This window comes from Tachysurus vachellii, chromosome 21 (assembly GCF_030014155.1).
Source record: "Tachysurus vachellii isolate PV-2020 chromosome 21, HZAU_Pvac_v1, whole genome shotgun sequence".
NCBI lineage: Eukaryota > Metazoa > Chordata > Actinopteri > Siluriformes > Bagridae > Tachysurus > Tachysurus vachellii.
The window spans coordinates 18889444-18907437 of record NC_083480.1 but is presented as its reverse complement, the minus strand read 5'-3'; the positions used below and the strand labels follow the sequence as shown (position 1 = coordinate 18907437).

The following is a 17994-nucleotide window of genomic DNA, read 5'->3' as shown; positions in this document are numbered from 1 at the left end:
TAACTTCCTCTTTATATAGTCCATTAGTGATGATGTCATCAACATGGGGCAGATTCACGGCAGGCTAGGGCAGGCTGGAAACTCTGGCCTGGAATCAAACTGCACACAGACATCAGACACAAGAACACACAATACAATACCCTATTTTTTCCCGGGTTGTTATTAGTCCTAGCAATGCAGGGCTAATGCATGCTGTCCTTTTTGGTGGATACCTATCCAAAGAATTATTAATTGATACATTAAAGTCTCCTCCTAATATAAAAAGTGCATTAGAGAATTTATTCGACCAATATGTAAGTTTCTCATCTAAATTGTCAAAGAAAATGTTATTATCTAAAGAAGTATTGTACCCATATATATTTCCCAGAATTACTGTTTGTTGGTTAAGTGAAATCACTAATAAATGAAAGTGGCCCAAACTATCTGAATCTGATATTTTAATGTTAAAATATATTAATGACAATGACATGAACAACGAACAATGCAAGGAAAGAAAAAACAAACAAACAATTACAACTAAGTAACTGAGTGAACTAAAGAGTACACCTGTTCAACTCACCTTTCTCAAATGGTTCTTAAAAAACACCCACAAAAAAAATAAATGCTCACCAGGTACTAAAGTGCTCAGATTTTAGTTCAGAAAATAAAGACTAAACTTTCTGTATTCAAGTAGTAACCAATTCAGTGCTCAAAGTAAAAAAATTTATATATACACATGGTAGCCTTTCAATAAAGAGAAAGAAATGCACCTATATAAAGCTAACTATTGATAAGAAATAAATATGCTTAATACCATTAAGATAATAAAACAAAGATTTAGCTTTAGGCATCCATTCTTTTTTTTTTTATTAAAAAAATTACTAATAATGTAACACAAATCCCATGCAGAACGCACACTAATCCCTGGAGGAAAAAAGATCATGAAGAAACTTTACTAGTGCACTAAGAAACATTAGACCTGTTGACCACATCTTTAGCTGTCAGTCTTTTACCCTCAATAACAGTGAAGGGACCGTGAAAGCCAGCCCGCTTTCCTTCTCTTCTCGCCTTGTCCACCGTCGGCCACAGAAGAGCCCTTGCATCCTTGACTTTTTGCAAAAGGTCCTCGATTACCTTAATCTTCTTCTCCCTGAGAACGTCGGAGGTTTTGGCATCTTTCCAGACTTTGTCTCACTGGGAACGTGATGAAAACAGGACTATTATATGACGGGAGGATTTTTCCGCAGCAGAAAATCGGCCCTAGCCGATGTTTGATGTCAACTCCGCAGTGCAGGTCAGCAGCGATGCTTGGGGAGACCTGGCTAAAGAGGTCGATGACCATCTGCTTCACGTTCTCTCCTGATTTCTCCGGAATACCAGCGACATTGTACTGTAGATGTACCAATTGGCCCAAAGTATTCACTGCTCCCACATGATATTGAAGTGAATTGTTCTTTCTGTCGCTCTGCTGAGACGTTTCATTGGTTAATGCCAGCAGCTGTTACACTGATCACTGTGCCACCTGGTGGATCAATGCGTCATTGCAACAGACGCGCGTAGGGGGCGTGAATAAGGCAGCTACTCATTAACTACATCAGAGTGGGGGAACAAGACCATTGTAGCACTCCTGGTGGATGTCTGGCAGAATCACACAGTGATCACACAGTGATCATGAGTAGTCAAACAGCAATTCTGAGCTGCTGCATCTGTATATTGTTAAACACTGCTATGAGGATTGAGCCGAGACTTTAATCTTTATTGTACTGGTTATCAGGAATATGGAATAGTATCATCAGTGTAGAAGATTTCTTTATTATAAAAATGATACAACCCACACTACAGAAAACACTAGGGTAGGAACGTAGATCGACTGGTAAATAGAGAGCTTCGCCTTGCGGCTCAGCTCTTTCTTCACCACAACAGACCGGTATATTGACCGCATCAATGCAGAAGATACACCGATCTGCCTGTTGATCTCCCGCTCCATCCTTCCCTCACTCGTGAACAAGACCCCAAGATACTTAAACTCCTCCACTTGAGGCAGGAGCTCTCCACCAACCTGAAGGGGGCAAGCCACCCTTTTCCGGTTGAGAACCATGGCCTTGGACTTGGAGGTGCTGATTCTCATCCCCGCCGCTTCACACTCGGCTGCAAACCATCCCAGTGCACGCTGAAGGTCCTAATTTGAGGAAGCCAACAAGCAAAAAGCAGAGACGAAATCCTGTGGTTCCCAAACCGGACTCCCTCCTGCCCCCGACTGCGCCTAGAAATCCTGTCCATATAGACAATGAACAGGACCGGTGACAAAGGGCAGCCCTGCCGGAGTCCAACATGCACCGGGAACAAGTCTGACTTACTGCTGGCAATGCGAACCAAACTCCTGCTCCGGTCATAGAGGGACTGGAGAGCCCTTAACAGAGGGCCCCGGACCCCATACTCTCAGAGCACCCCCCACAGGTCACCACGAGGGACACAGTTGAATTCCTTCTCCAGATCCACAAAGCACATGTGGACTGGTTGGGCAAACTCCCATGAACCCTCCAGCAACCTGGTGAGGGTATAGAGATGGTCCAGTGTTCCACGACCGGGACGAAACCCGCATTGTTCCTCCTGAATCCGAGGTTCGACTATCAGCCGAATTCTCCTCTCCAGTACTCTGGCATAGACTTTTCCGGGGAGGCTGAGGAGTGTGATCCCCCTGTAGTTGGAACAAACCCTCCGGTCCCCCTTCTTAAACAGAGGGACCACCACCCCTGTCTGCCAGTCCAGAGGCACTGTCCCCAGCCGCCACGCGACGTTGCAGAGGCGTGTCAACCAAGACAGCCCCACAACATCTAGAGACTTGAGGTACTCAGGGCGGATCTCATCCACCTCTGGTGCCTTGCCACTGAGGAGCTTCTCAACTACCTCAGTGACCTCGGCTTGGGGGATTGACGAGTCCACAACTGAGCCCTCGGTTGAGGAGAACCTCAAAGTACTCCTTCCACCGTCCGAGGATGTCCCCAGTCGAAGTCAGCAGATTCCCACTCCCACTGTAAACAGTGTGCGCAGGGCACTGCTTCCCCCTCCTGAGGTGCCGGAGGGTTTGCCAGAATTTCTTCGAGGCCAACCGATAGTCCTTCTTCATGGCCTCACCGACGTTCCTCCCAATCACGCCCATCCAGGTGTCACTGTCGCTGCCCATGTGAGCGTTGAAGTCCACCAGTAGAACGATGGAGTCCCCGGTCGGAGCACTTTCCAGCACCCCTTCCAGAGACGCCAAGAAGGTCGGGTACTCTACACTGCCATTTGACCCGTAAGCACAAATAACAGTGAGAGACCTATCCCCGACCCGAAGGCGCAGGGAAACAACCCTCTCGTTCACTGGGGTGAACTCCAACACATGGTTGCTGAGCTGGGGGGCTATGAGCAAGCCCACACCAGCCCCCCGCCTCTCACCGCAGGCAACTCCAGAGTAGTAAAGAGTCCAGCCTCTCTCAAGGAGTTGGGTTCCAGAGCCCAAGCTGTACGTGGAGGCAAGCCCAACTATCTCCAGTCGGTATCTCTCAACCTCCCGCACCAGCTCAGGCTCCTTCCCCCCAGCGAGGTGACATTCCATGTCCCTAGAACCAGATTCCGTGTCCGGGGATTGGGTCGCTGAGGCCCCCGCCTTCGACTGTCACCCAACCCACATTGCACCAGCCCCTTACGGTTCCTCCTGCAGGTGGTGGGCGAAAAGCGAACTCGAAAAAGAAAATGGAAGAATTAAAATCTCTGCCAAAGTTTGATTCTCAAACTAAACCGAAATCGCTAATCCTTTGTTCCTCACAGCATTCATGCATAATTGTAGATTTGAGGTACAGAAGGTTCTTAAATATCAGCTTACAGATCATAGCAATATGACAGTTAAAACTCTAGGGGAGAGAGTGCGTACCATGGAACCATGGAATCAAGTATGACTCACTGTGGCTGAAGTCACTGTATACAATGGTGACTCGACCGGAGATCGCCGGGGAAGGGGAGTAAGTAACTCATACTCCCAAAGCCCCGGTGCCTGTTTTTATTGTGGTAGGAATGGGCATTGGGCCAAGGGATGTAGGAAACGACTTAGAGAGATGGGAGATGTTCCCGCAAATCTACCTTCCAGCACTGCCTCCCCAACCACCTCAGGCTGCACCCCACCCTTTCACCGGGATGCAGGCAAATCCCTATCACGCATAGGGATACCCACAGAGCACGACCGCGACCATGCTACATTGTACATATGAATCACATCAGGTAAATGAAATGCCTTTTCTTGAGTTATGTGTAAGGGAGTTATGTGAAACGGTTTTGAGACGGATAAAAATCTGATCGCTCAAACCACTTCAGGAGGTGGTCTGGGACGCATTTTAGATGAAACTGGACAGGTGTAAATGCATGTGGTTGTTCAAGCCACATACATCAGCGCTAAACTCCTCCCAAACGGAAGGACGTCACTCGCAGGTGACTTGCAAGTTGTGCATCGCGGCAGAAACAAATATGTTTTCCCACCAGCGCTGGCTCCGATCTTTCACCCAGGTGTCTCGTTGGGTCTTAAAATGCACTGCTGCCACCAGCAAAAATGCAGCAAACAGTAAATGCTGTTTTTTGTAGCAACCGCATACACCAAAGCATGTTCCATTTCAATTACCCCGTAAATGAGGTAAAATATATTTGCATTTTAGGTGGGAGTAGAAAGATCAGATTAATATCCGATTCGCCAAGATGCATTTATGTGGCCTAATGTAAATGGAACAGTTTTAACAAATCAGATAGCTATCAGATCAGAGAAAACACATGAAGTGACCAGGTGTAAAAAGGCCCTAAGTGGCACAGTATATTCTTTCCTCTTTGATACAGGAGCTACAATGTCAGTAATGGGGAAGCAATATGAGGGTCCTCTCTAAGGGGGATCCGTTAGCTCTGTGGGAATAGAAGGGGTCACAAAAGAAACGCCTTTTACATTTTTTTTACATCACCGATTTGTTTATATGTCAGAGTGTCCTTTTAATATTTTGGGGAGGGATCTCATGAGCAGGCTACACGTTTGTATTAGCTTCTCTGGCTCTAAACTTGTTGTTTCTGTTAGTGAATCTGCTCCACTGTCACATTTATTTGATATGACATTTAACGACTGTTTTCTCTCTACCACACAAAAGTCACCATCCTCACCCTTTACCTTATTAGACACTCTACTGCCCTCATTGTGGGCTGATCACATGAATGACGTGGGTCTCATGCAGTGTACACCCTACGCGGCTAAGTTAAAACATTTAGACCCTATGTTTGTTAAACAATATCCTTTGTCTGAAGCTAAATTGCAGGGCGTGGATGGAGTTTTACAATTTCTTCTACAACAGGGAGTAGTCAAACCATGTGTAAGTTCATACAACACTCCTGTCAATCCGGTCCCCAAACCGGATGGTTCCTGGCGCTTCACACAAGACTTGAGGAAAATAAATGACATCATCATCCCTGTGGCACCTGTTGTGCCAGATGTGGCCTCAATTCTCACCTCGATTCCATGTGAACATACTTTTTTTCTGTTATTGACTAATGTTCTGACTTTTTCAGTGTTCCTGTCAAAGAGCAGAAGCAGCCTCTCTTTGCCTTCACACACAGGGGGCGGCAGTATACGTGGACATGCCTACCACAAGGGTATATTGATTCTCCGGCAGTGTTTTCTGCCGTTGTAAGGGATGCATTATGTGATCTTGTTCTTCCCACTGGTTCTGTTGTCTTACAGTATGCAGATGACCTCTTAGTCTCCGCAGCCTCTAAAAACTCTCTGAACAAGCCTCCCTCCACCTTCTGCACCATCTAACTTCAAAAGGCTTCAAGGTTTAAAAACCCAAGTTGCAGTTCTTTCTGCCCACGGTGAAGTATCTGGGGTTTGAATTCTCACAAAGCAGAAAAAAACTCTCTCAAGACTGTATACAGGTAATCCTCAACACACAGTGTCCTGACACAAAACACGCTCTCATGACTTTCCTGGGGCTGATAAACTACTGCCGCAAATGGATACCTGACTGTTCTTACTAGGACAAATGCCTCTGGTCCGCAATCTCCCACACGGACCCAATGCAACGTCTGCTAACATGGACTCCTGAAATGCTCGACTCGTATGAGGCTCTGTGGACGGCTCTATGTTCCGCTCCTGCTCTGGGGCTCCCAGACTATGCGAAAGAGTTTCATCTCTATGCATTCGAGCAGGAGGGCACTGCCTCTGCTGTCTTGGCCCAGGAGCATGGGGGGGCATGAGACCATGTGCATTCCTGTCTAAAACACTTGATACTGTTGCCCAGGGCTTACCTGCATGTCTCCAGGCTGTAGTTGCCTGTGCTGTGATGGTACAAGATACTAAGAAAATTGTCCTGTCTCATCCCCTGATCTTACATTCACCACATCAGTTAAAACAGGTCCTTCAGAACTTACAGACTCAACACATGACTGCACAAAGGAGGTCAGGTTATGAAACTATCTTATGTTCAACCAGTAATCTAGAAATTAAAGCCACCTCCTCATTAGATACGTTAGGTCACGCTCTTGCACGTTTACTTAGAACTCAGGATGCCACACTGCACGGCACTCCACTTGATTGCTGTGCTGAAATTATTCACTTTACTAGCATTCGCCCTGATTTAGAATTCACTCCATTAAATACAGGCGATTCGCTATTTGTTGATGGCTCTTGTTCAAAGCCACATGATGGTCACTTTCTGTGTGGGTATTCTGTGTGTGCTCTGCCTGATGTTGTTGTTGAAGCTTACTCTTTAACTTTTATGTCTGCACAGGCAGCTGAACTTTTTGCTTTAACTCACGCATGTATTCTCTCAGGGTAAGGATGTAACAATTTACACTGATTCACGCTATGCTTTTGGGGTCGCTCATGATTTCGGTTGAATTTGGCAAACACGTGGCTTTCGCTCTGCAGAGGGGAAACTGATTTCCCACTCTTCACTGGTGCAGGTCGTGCGTGAGTTTCACGGTGTTACACATCGCGCCCAGTGGTGTAGTCCGGGCCATACGCTAGTATACGCAGTATGCTTACTTTTTCCCCAAGGCTGTTTGCGTATAATGACTTCTATGGCTTAATATTAGCGTATACCCTCGGTATACCCACTTGTTTTGCTGCTTAAAACGTCCATAATTTACCCTCGTCTTTTCTTCCCCTTTAACTGCATTGCATTTTTTAACTCACAAAACTTCATTGTAATTGGTAAATTTTTATTTGAATTCCGTCAACTTTCCCTGCCCCCGACAGCTGTCCTATACCAACTTCACCGAGCGTTTACAGGGAGGAGAGTTTACTTCATCAACAGAAGCTGGTGTCATGCTGAAGAATACTTAAGTAAAGTTGGCCGCATATTCACAGACTGGAGTTTCCCCGAGTCAATAACTCCTGAGCTAAATGCTCTTATCACACAAATAACACCTCTTTTCTATCGTAGTAATTTATAGAGGCAGCTACAACCCTAGGATCTAATGAGTGAAAACAACCTGATAGATGTGTGGAGAGAGAGAATGTAGGAAGAAAAGAAGAGATATAGTGAAAAACTTGCAGGACAAAGATTGACTTTATTTTATGTACAAGAAATGTAGAAAACTTTACAGACAAAATCAGATATAAGGAAACAAGTTTGAGTATCATGAGTTTTTATTTTTTACTGTAAGACTGGAATAATGTAGTAGGGGGACAAAGTGTATGGATTCTAAATACAGAAAGTTTAAAGAAAAACCACTATAATTTTAAGATTAGAGAAATTACAGTAAAAGAAAAAGGAAATGAAATGAATGAGGAAGATTATGTTGCATTTTTAATTAAACATGTTTAAATATTGTAGAATGGGAGAAAGAAAGAAAGAAAGAAAGAAAGAAAGAAAGAAAGAAAGAAAGAAAAGAGAAATAAGTAAAGTACATTTTAAAAATTTAGAGAATGAATTGGCCAAAGAGAACAAACATATAAAAAAGGGTAGAGAAAGAACTCGAGGGTGCAAAATGAAGAAATAAAGCAAAATATATGGTGGAAAGATGAAAAAAATAAGTTAAATTATATAAAAACAAGATGCAAACAAGATAAAAAAATGTCATGAGGAAATTAAGAAAGAAGAAATTGAAATATAGAAAAATAAATCAACTACACACAAAAAAGAAGATTCCTTTAATCTTTAAAGGAATTTTAATAAAGATTTTAAAAGGTGAAAAGGGTTTGAAAAGAAGACACTTTTAAAGGAAAATCAAGATCACAACTGTGAGCCAATCATCTGTGGAGAAACACATTTGAGATACAATGAAAGAGGTAAAAATAATCTATACACATCTGTATCACACATCTATAAACATCTGTATCTGGATGTGTATTTGTGTAATCAGTGTGATGATGTGATGATATCTCTGTGGTGTGTGTAGATGCTGAAGGATTTGACTTTGGATTGTAAAAGATGTTAAAGTGTGAAGTTGTAGCTGAGAGGATAAAAGGATGTGATCAGTCACATTTATTGTTATGGATCTTCTACATCTGAATATGAATGATTCAGCTCCCAAAATGCTGGAAATGTGGGACGTGTTCTAACGCTTCACCACCATAACTGATTTATCCTGGAAAAAAGGTCTGAGGAGAGACTCCTGTCATACTGTAAGGACTCTGCCCGGACTCTGGACACGTGTGTTTGTTTACGTTTCTCGTCACGTGTCTGCCCCGCCTTTGTCTGCTCCTCCCTGTCGTCACACCTGATCCTTATTGTGTCATCATTGTCTTTTGTATTTAACTGTGCCGCGTTGCCTCGTGCAGCGCGGCATCTACTGTGGTCTTGGTTTTGTTTAGTCCTGTCTCGAGTCCGTGTTCCTGTTTTGTGTTTGTGTTAATAAATCCCTTTTGTTTTAGCTATCCTGCATTTGGGTCCACTTCTGTTCTGCGTCAGGACACATACACCAGACCTGGTGAGTTTATTATCCTCAATGCTGAAAAACACAACATGACAAAATTACAGACAAATTTAAACAGATTGCTTATGAACACCAGAAGCATAAATACACATATTAGATGTGACATTTTACAGCACACAGTGAATATTACACAGTATCATACAGTAAAGAGACAGTAAGTCAGTAACTCACTGTAGTGTCTCCAGTTTATAGTGTGGATCCTTCAGTAGATCAGAGAGCAGCTTCACTCCTGATTCTCTTGGATTATTACAGTTCAGATCCAGTTCTCTCAGGTGTGATGAGGAGTTTGACCTCAGAGCTGAAGCCAGAGCAGCACAACCTTCATCTGTAATACTGCACTCCTGCATCCTGCAAGAAAGAAAACATTCTCACACATAACATTGAAAACATAACTACACAAAATCTTTATATACAGTACATTTACTCTCCATCTCACACACACAACAATGACAATATATCAGATCACTACAATTACAGTTACCACAGAGGAGAACTGGATGTTGTAGTGTTTATTAAAACTCTCTGTGTGTGTGTGTAATGAGGAGTCATATGTCTGGTGATCCATCTGCAGCTTTATTTATTAACAACTCGGAAACAGACAGGCAGGGTCAAAACATGGCAGAGACAATGTCGTAGGACATCAGCAGATTCCTCGTGTAGAAGCGGAAGCTTTTTATTTACCCCAACACTAAATCCTAATTACAGTGGCAAAAACATGATGATCTGGAACACGTGCACTTATACTAATTTCGATAAACACTGTAAGGTATATAATGTAGTCGAAAACATTGCGATATTTATTTTTGGAAAGTGCAGGAACGCTGCACTTACAATAGCAACGCTGATGCTGGGTAATATCTCTTCACATTACCGCTTTACTAATAAATAAATAAATATATATATATATATATATATATATATATATATATATATATATATATATATATATATATATATATATATATATAAATTATATTTAATATATTCCAATATATTGTGTTTTAATCTTATATTAATGTGTTACATAGAAACATACACAAGCAAAAATAAAGGTTGTTCCCATAAAGCTCATTCCAGAAAGATCATACTGGTTAACCAGCTACACCAGCCCCGTTTTGCTTGATAACACCATGATTATGCTGGCCACCCAGCTATACGAGCACTATACCAGCACTATACAGTACCAGCACTGACCAGCATTATACCAAAAAAACCAGCCTGGACCAGCATGGAATTGATGCTGGTTTATGCTAGATTTTTCAGCAGGGATGACAGAGCCCCCCCTGCAAGTGGCTCCCGATGCGAGGGTGCGTGCGACCCCAGGGTCAACCACAAGACCAGTGAGCAGGCTTGTCCGGGTGCCGCTGGTGGAAGTTGGTGGTGAGTGAGGGGTCTAGGATATCCCCTGCTTTCACCCATGAACGCTTTTGCGGTATGTCTGAGTTAGCGCCAGGTGGCACGAGACCGGGTTAACTCGCGTAGTGATCCGGAATGGTCCCATGTATTTGGGACTGAGCTTACAACAGGGCAGGCGGAGATGGAGGTCATGGGTCGACAACCAGACCCTCTGACCGGGTTGATAGTTGGGATGCTCTCTGCGATGTCTGTCTGCCTGCTTGTTTTGTCTGTGAATGGCTCTCTGCAGCTGCCGGTGTGCCGTGCTCCACGTCTCCTCGCTTCGGCGAAACCATTCGGACACGATGTCTTCGGGCAGACCGTAGAAACGGAAGACGAAGTTACACAGAGCATCGTGGTTTTGAATGCCATGGGGAGCTTTGGCAGGGGAAATAGATGGCACGCTTTGGAGAATTGGTCGATTACTGTGAGGATAACCATGTAGTTGTTTGAGCGGGGGGATCAGTGACGAAGTCGAGCTCGATGTGTGACCAGGGGGCATCAGTAAGCCCACGGGTCGTTGATGAGAGGACTTCGAGGTGTGCAGACAGCCCCGGACGAATTCCCGTGCGTCCGTGGACAGAGATGGCCACCAAAACTGGTTCTGGGGTGAGATGGCCGGAGCTGGGAGTGGAGTGCAGGAGCTCCAGGAGGCTTGCGCGCAAATTCTCGGGCACGTAGGTATTCGACGGTGGACACTCTGTAGGCGGTGGCGTTTGCGCGTTGGCCTGGGTGATTTCCGTTATAATATCCCAGTGTATAAGTACGAGGATGTGGGTCTCAGAGATGATGGGCTCGGGAGGTGTGTCTAGGCCGATCTCTCGGAACATTCGGGACAGGGCATCAGCTTTGGCATTCTTGGTTCCTGGTCTGTAGGTCACCGTGAATCGAAAATGGGTGAAGAACATGGCCCACCTCGCCGGACATGGGTTCATATGTTTAGCGGCACGGAGATATTCCAGATTTCTGTGATCGGTTAGAACAGTAAACGGATGTTGGGCGGCCTCTAGCCAGTGTCGCCATTCCTCGAAAGCAGCTTTCATGGCTAGTAACTCGCGGTCCCCCACATCCTAGTTACGCATTGTCGGGGATAGTTTGCGAGAGAAGTACGCGCATGGGAAAATTTTGTTGGCCGGGCCCTGGCGTTGGGATTATACGGCTTCAAAATCCCATATTCGAGACGTTCACCTCCACTATGAATGGACAGTCCGGATCAGGGTGGTGGAGGATAGGGGCCCGAGGTGAAGTTCTCCTTCATGAGCGTCAGAACGCTGTGGTAGCCTCAGCGGACCAGGTAAGCGGCCCATGACGCCTTTTTTGTCATGGGCGTGAGCGGTGCTGCGATCGTACTGAACCCACGGATGAAGCGGCGGTAGAAATTGGCAAATCCCAGAATTGGCAAATCCCAGGATGTTCTCCCATGGTCTCGGAGTAGATCAAGATGTCATCTATGTACACGATCACCCAACGATCTAGCATATCGCGGAACACGTCGTTAATGAATGACTGGAACACCGCTGGGCTATTCGAAAGGCCGAGTGGCATGACTAAATATTCGTAGTGGCCTGAGTGGGTCGAGAAGGTGGTCTTCCATTCGTCCCCCTCTCTGATCCGGATGAGATTATACGCGCAGCGCAGGTCCAGTTTCGTGAAGTATCGGGCCTGGCGGAGCTGTTCTAAGGCTGATGGTACGAGGGAGCGAGAGTACCGGAACTTGACTGTTATGTCGTTCAGTGCTCGGTAGTCAATGCATGGACGGAGGCCTCCATCCTTTTTTTTGACAAAGAAGAAGCCGGAGGATGCCGGGGAAACGGAGGGTCGGATGAACCCCTTCTTGAGCTCCTCCTTGATGTAGTCATTCATGGCTGCCGTTTCTGGCTGTGATAGCGGAAAGATTCTGCCTCTGGGCGGCGTTATGCAGCGGGAGGTCCTCCGTGATGCTCGTGATGCGGCCTTCACCGAGCGGTCAATCGTCTATCTCCTCCACTGCCAAGGGGGAAACACATGAAGTCGCGCTTGTTCTTCAGATGTGAGGCGTGTGAAGTAGAGCTGCATCGGTTCGGGGTCCACAGGTCGGGGCGCGCATGTGGCTTCGGGTCGGGAGGCGTACGCAGGTGCTCAAGTCCGCATTAGGCTGTCGATCTGTATGGAGAGGTCCATGAATTCTGATTGAGGTCCATGGTTCCTCCCTTCATCCTGGCAGGTGAGCTCGGCCTGCAGATCCGTGTTCAAGCCCTTGCGGTACAGCAATCTCAGGGGCCTCTCCTCCCGGCGCTTTTCCGGTGAGGAGGGAGCATACAAACACTATGCGGCTGGGAGCATTCGGGTACAGTGCCGGTTGCTGTGCTACGAAGAGCGAGCACTGCATCAGGAACTCCAGGCACTTTCCGGGATCTCTGTTGAACTTCTCCGGAAACGAGAAGCCGAGGGCTGGCGACGGTCGGGGCTGGGACCGGAGTGGTTGGAAGGAAAGCCGCCGGTGGTGGAGGATTCGGCGCCGTGGCGGTTCCCTGCAGGCCCTGTAACGCCGTGGTGAGCTCTCCGGTGAGCAAACATGGAGTCGCGTCAGCTGTTGGCGGTGCCCGGCGAGCTGCTGCGCTTGGGCGGAGGGCTGGGTGGCAAGCTGGAAGACAGCTTCTAGATCGCTCGGTGGCGAAGTCTCCTGTAATGACGAGTCGTATGGCTGGTGATCCATCTGCAGCGTTATTTATTAACAACTGGGAAACAGACAGGCAGGGTCAAAACACAGCAGAGACGATATCTAGGACAGGCAAAATCAGAAACGAAAGAACCGGCAGGAGGTCAGGGCAGGCAGCAAACAATCAGAGAATCAAGGCATAGAAACAGAGTCAAAAACCGGAATTAAACAAACAGGTAACGCTCAGATTGACTGCTAAAGCAAATCAAGACTTCTCGGTGAGGTCAAGTTCAAGTTCGTATTTATACGCCCCGGCTGATAGGAAACAGGTGGTGAGGCAATTAGACTTCGCGATGGGTGCTGGGATGTGTAGTCCGGAAACGGTTAACATCCCGGAGACAATTTTCTCCATTGCTGGTCGGGAAGTGAGGCAGGTGCGCTGATTGTGACAGTGTGTGTGTGTGTGTGTGTGTGTGTGTGTGTGTACCTCAGTTTCTCCAGTGTACAGTGTGGATTCTTCAGTCCATCAGAGAGCAGCTTCACTCCAGAGTCCTGCAGCTTATTGTGACTCAGGTCCAGTTCTCTCAGACTGGAGGAGTTTCAGATGAGAACTGAGGACAGAACTCTACAGCTTTCCTCTGTCAGATTACAGTGACGCAGACTGGAAGAGAAATGATAAAGTCTTTGATTTATTTGTCTGATAGTGAATTGAGGTGTTTCCATCAGTGAGAAATAAAGTGTCTACCTGAACACAAGGTTCTAATATCAGGATAAAAATATAAAATGAACATCTGTGTATAAACTTGGACTGCTCTTGGACAGATCCATGTGTCTCAGTTCATATGAGACGATGTATTTAACTTTCTGAAAGAAGATAATAACAGAGAGGTCACTCTGAACAAACACGTTCAGCAGCTCTGGGGAAAGTTCTGCTGGAGAACATTTACACATTTACACACTGTCCTTTACTACTTCATTACAGTGTGTTCAGTGTGTAGATCTGTGCACATTGTACACACTTTTAGTTTGTGTTACAAACATTTTCAGGAATATTTTTGCTCCCATTGAACAACATAAACAGGTCTATAAAATGGTAGCAGCTCCAGGAGGACAGATAACACCAGAGAAATTAACTTATTGTCCTCGCTGTAAATAGGAGTAGTGTGTGTGTGTGTGTGTGTGTGTGTGTGTGTGTGTGTGTGTAGGAGTATTTACACAGGGAATTCTCTTTTTTGGGAAACACCTGAGCTGACAGAAGATTTCGAGCACACGAGATTTCGAGATGTTAGAGCTATTTATAGACCAGTGTGATGTTTCTGGAGGAAAAAAGCTGGTTTATTAATTACTTCTGTTTGTCATGACATCTTTATTTAAATGCTGTACAACACTTTAGTATGACTAGAGTATTAGTATGTTATTAAATGTGTGTGTAATGTACACTGATCTACACACTGTGGAAATAAATGTACTTTGTTCTGATGTGAGAAGTGATGTAGATCTTTCAGTATTTTCACAGAGACAGTAAAACTGTTGGTGGTGTTTTTTAATAACCTTCACACACAGAGACACATCACATAATACCCTCAATACACAGATCAAATAAATAAGTGTTTTTCTATATGGTGTGAATTAGCTTTGTTTCTGATGTTCATATTTATCACTATTGACCGTTTTGCTTTGGATTATTGCTTCTTCAGATTTGTGGATGTGATTTGTTCTCCTCATGGACTGTTTGTTACGCTTATTTCAGACTTGGCCTGTTTTTTGACCCTGCCTTTGCTTACTGTTTTTTGGATTGTTTGTCTTATCTTTTCTTCATTAAAACTTCTTCACATGGATTTTGCCAACTCGTCATTACAGTGTTCATGATCACCTGGGTACAGTGTAGATCTCTTTTTCTCTCCTTCCAACCGTTTTCTTTCCCTTCACCACATTCACACCTAATTCACCTTTCCTGTAAACTGGTTCCACATTTTGGTCTTCAGCTGCTGTTACATTAATAAGTCACAATAACTCCCATTTACCTTTTATAGAGTTTTAGTGTCACTAAACACAAATGTTCTGTGCTGTGCAGCATTTGCTCAGGGTTTTAAATGATCTGTAACTAAGTTCCAGTTCTGATCACATTTCCATTCTTGTTCTTCTTGACCTGAGTGACAGCTTTTGATTCTGTAGACCAGGAGATTCTTCTACACAGACTTGAACACTGGGTAGGTCTCTCAGGACCAGTACTAAACTGGTTCACATCATGCTTGTGTGCTAGACAGTTTTATGGTCTTTTTCTGAAGTCACTCATCAAGACAACATGAAATTTCATTTGGAGTAAAGAAGATACAGAAAAACTTTTTCTACATTCAATCATTCCAAGTAGATTAGATTAATGTAACGCTCTCTTTTATGTATTTCACAAAAAAAACCTTTATACATTACAGTTAGTGTTGTTTGTCCAGTAATTTACACAGAGACAGTCAGTGGTCAAAGTGAACATATTTTTATTAACAGAATTCTTGTCCAACATACAACGCATTACCCACGAACATGGCTCACATGTGTTTTTAGTACATACGCCCCCAGGGGGTGGTAATACCTTTTAAAAAGCCCAACACATGTTTAATGTGCAGCACATTAGAACATACAAATCACATTGTATTTCTGAACAGATCATCTATCACAATGATCTACATCCCCTTCCTTTAGTTGAAACCTAAAAAAAGGGAAGAAACATATCTAACAATGAACAGTACTGGCATGACACTGACTTGATCAATAACCATGAATATGATTGACTTGCATTATAACATTGTATCCATTGCAGTGAATAAATGAACATTAGCAGATACAAATCTCAAGATTTTCTCTGTATGCATGAAATAAACTACAACAAAGAATGACACTGGCAATATGGAAAAGTCCATAATAAACACATTTAATCAGGTACTCAAAATAATAACCTACTGTAAGTGTTCTGTCCTCACTAGACATGTACTTCTCTATCCAGTTGGCAGACAGTGAACAAGTGAGATTTTGGTTTATGGCTTTTAATCATTCAGTAGTTTTCATGAATCTTCTCCATTAACGTTAACATTAATATTTCTCTCTTTTGTTTGTTTTTGTAAAACTGTAAACAGATAAAGAATACACAGCACTTAGAATTCTATTCAATTACACACTCAAGCACAGCCAACCAAACAGTATTTAGTGCCTAAAACATTCGAAGGAAACATCGTCATGTGTGTATCATAACTATGTTCATAGTTCTACTGTAGGTAATGGCTTGTATACACAAAATCCAAATTACCTTAACTAGCATAACCAAAGACCGCTAGCATACGGTGCTAACTAATGCTAACACTTTGCACTTACGTTTAATTTGAGTAATATTTGCATCTCTAAATTAATTAATTTACTATTGAACATCTTTAACTACTAAGCTTTATATTTATGAGAATTAATAGCGACTTACAGCCTTATGCGGTCACAACACCACTGTTCGAGCAGCTCTTCAGCCGTGACACTTAACAATAAACTCCACTTATTACACGGAAGTTACCATCTCAATCCGCACCACAAGATGGCGCTTAAAGTTCAACATATAAACAAAATCCTCCCTTTACAGTTAGCAATTAAACTGAACCACTACACTCCCCACCTGGTGTAAACACTTTTATACCACTATTTAATACTATTCAGTCTTTGTATCACTACTTTGTGGAAGGAGGAGAATAAGTTGAGTCACTGGGCGCAAGTAGACACGAGTAGTCCCTTGCTTCACAACCTTAACTTCCACTTTTCTGATCCTCTTGTCTTGGCTTGGGATGCTTTTAGTGATGAGTCCAATGGGCCATTCATTGCGTTTAACTTGATCGTCTTTTAACAAGACTACGTCTCCTACTTGAATGTTATCTTTGTCCTGAGTCCATTTCCTTCTTGGCTGGAGCACGGACAGATATTCTTGTCTCCAGCGCTTCCATAGACGGTGTCAAAACAGTTGGTGAGTCTGAATCAGTACTAATGGGAACCAATGGACGAGCATTAATGATTGCCATGACTTCTGCCATTAGTGTTGTAAGGACTCCATGGGTAAGACGAGCTGGACCTGACCGCAGTAACATTGCGTCTAGAATGCGCCGGGCGATGCCAATCATTCTTTCCCATGATCCACCCATATGTGATGCGTGAGGCGTGTTGAATGTCCATGTACAGCCTTCATTGCTGAGGTAGTCTTGGATCTCAGGGTGATCTGTACTGATCTTTAGCTCCTTACAGGCTCCAATAAAGTTAGTGCCACGATCTGATCTGAGAACTTTGGAAGGGCCTCTAACTGCGAAAAACCTTCTCAGCGCATTAATAAAGCATGAGGTGGACATAGTCTCGACTACTTCTATGTGAACTGCACGAGTCCCTAAGCAACTAAATAAAACTGCCCAGCGTTTGCTTTCTGTGGCCCCACCCCTAGTCTTGTGAGTAACTACACTCCAGGGCCCAAAAACATCTAAGCCTACCCTAGTGAACGGGGGCTCCATGGTGAGTCGATCTTCTGGGAGGTTGGCCATTTTTTGTTCAACAGGTTTTCCTCTATGTCTACGACAGGTGACACACTGATAGATTACACTTGAGACTAATTTCCTGCCTCCAATTACCCAAACACCAGCAGATCACAGCGCTCCCTCAGTGAGGTGACGACCTTGGTGAGCAACACCTTGGTGGTAATGTCTCACAAGCAGAGTTGACACATGATGTTTTTTAGGGAGTATCAGAGGGTGCTTTTCATCATACGGGATGTTGGCTAGAGACGTCCGACCCCCCACCCGTAACAGTCCATGTCTATGAAAGGGTTTAGAGTCCACAAGGGGCTCGTTTTTGGGATTCGTTCCCCTTTATGCAGTTTCTTAATGTCCTCTTGGAATGAATATTGTTGGATGCTTGAAATGACAGTAAGTTTAGATTGAGTTTGAGGGTTTGTAGTGTTTTGATCTGAATCTTTGGACTTGCTTCTAGCTAGAGTAATGAGTTTCACCATACTTCGTATTAGACGT

General features: G+C 44.3%; 2 long non-coding RNA genes across 2 annotated transcripts; both read right to left on the bottom strand.

The window, feature by feature from the left end:
• Positions 1-8211: 8211 nt before the first annotated feature.
• Positions 8212-16469, bottom strand: LOC132837690 (uncharacterized). The gene is made up of 4 exons (XR_009647555.1): positions 16422-16469; positions 13446-13619; positions 9097-9273; positions 8212-8940 (listed from the first exon to the last, which is right to left on the bottom strand). It is a non-coding gene; the product is annotated as an uncharacterized LOC132837690 (long non-coding RNA).
• LOC132837692 (uncharacterized) lies at positions 15434-16143 on the bottom strand. Its single transcript, XR_009647557.1, has 2 exons — positions 15914-16143; positions 15434-15662 (listed from the first exon to the last, which is right to left on the bottom strand). It is a non-coding gene; the product is annotated as an uncharacterized LOC132837692 (long non-coding RNA).
• Positions 16470-17994: the final 1525 nt, after the last annotated feature.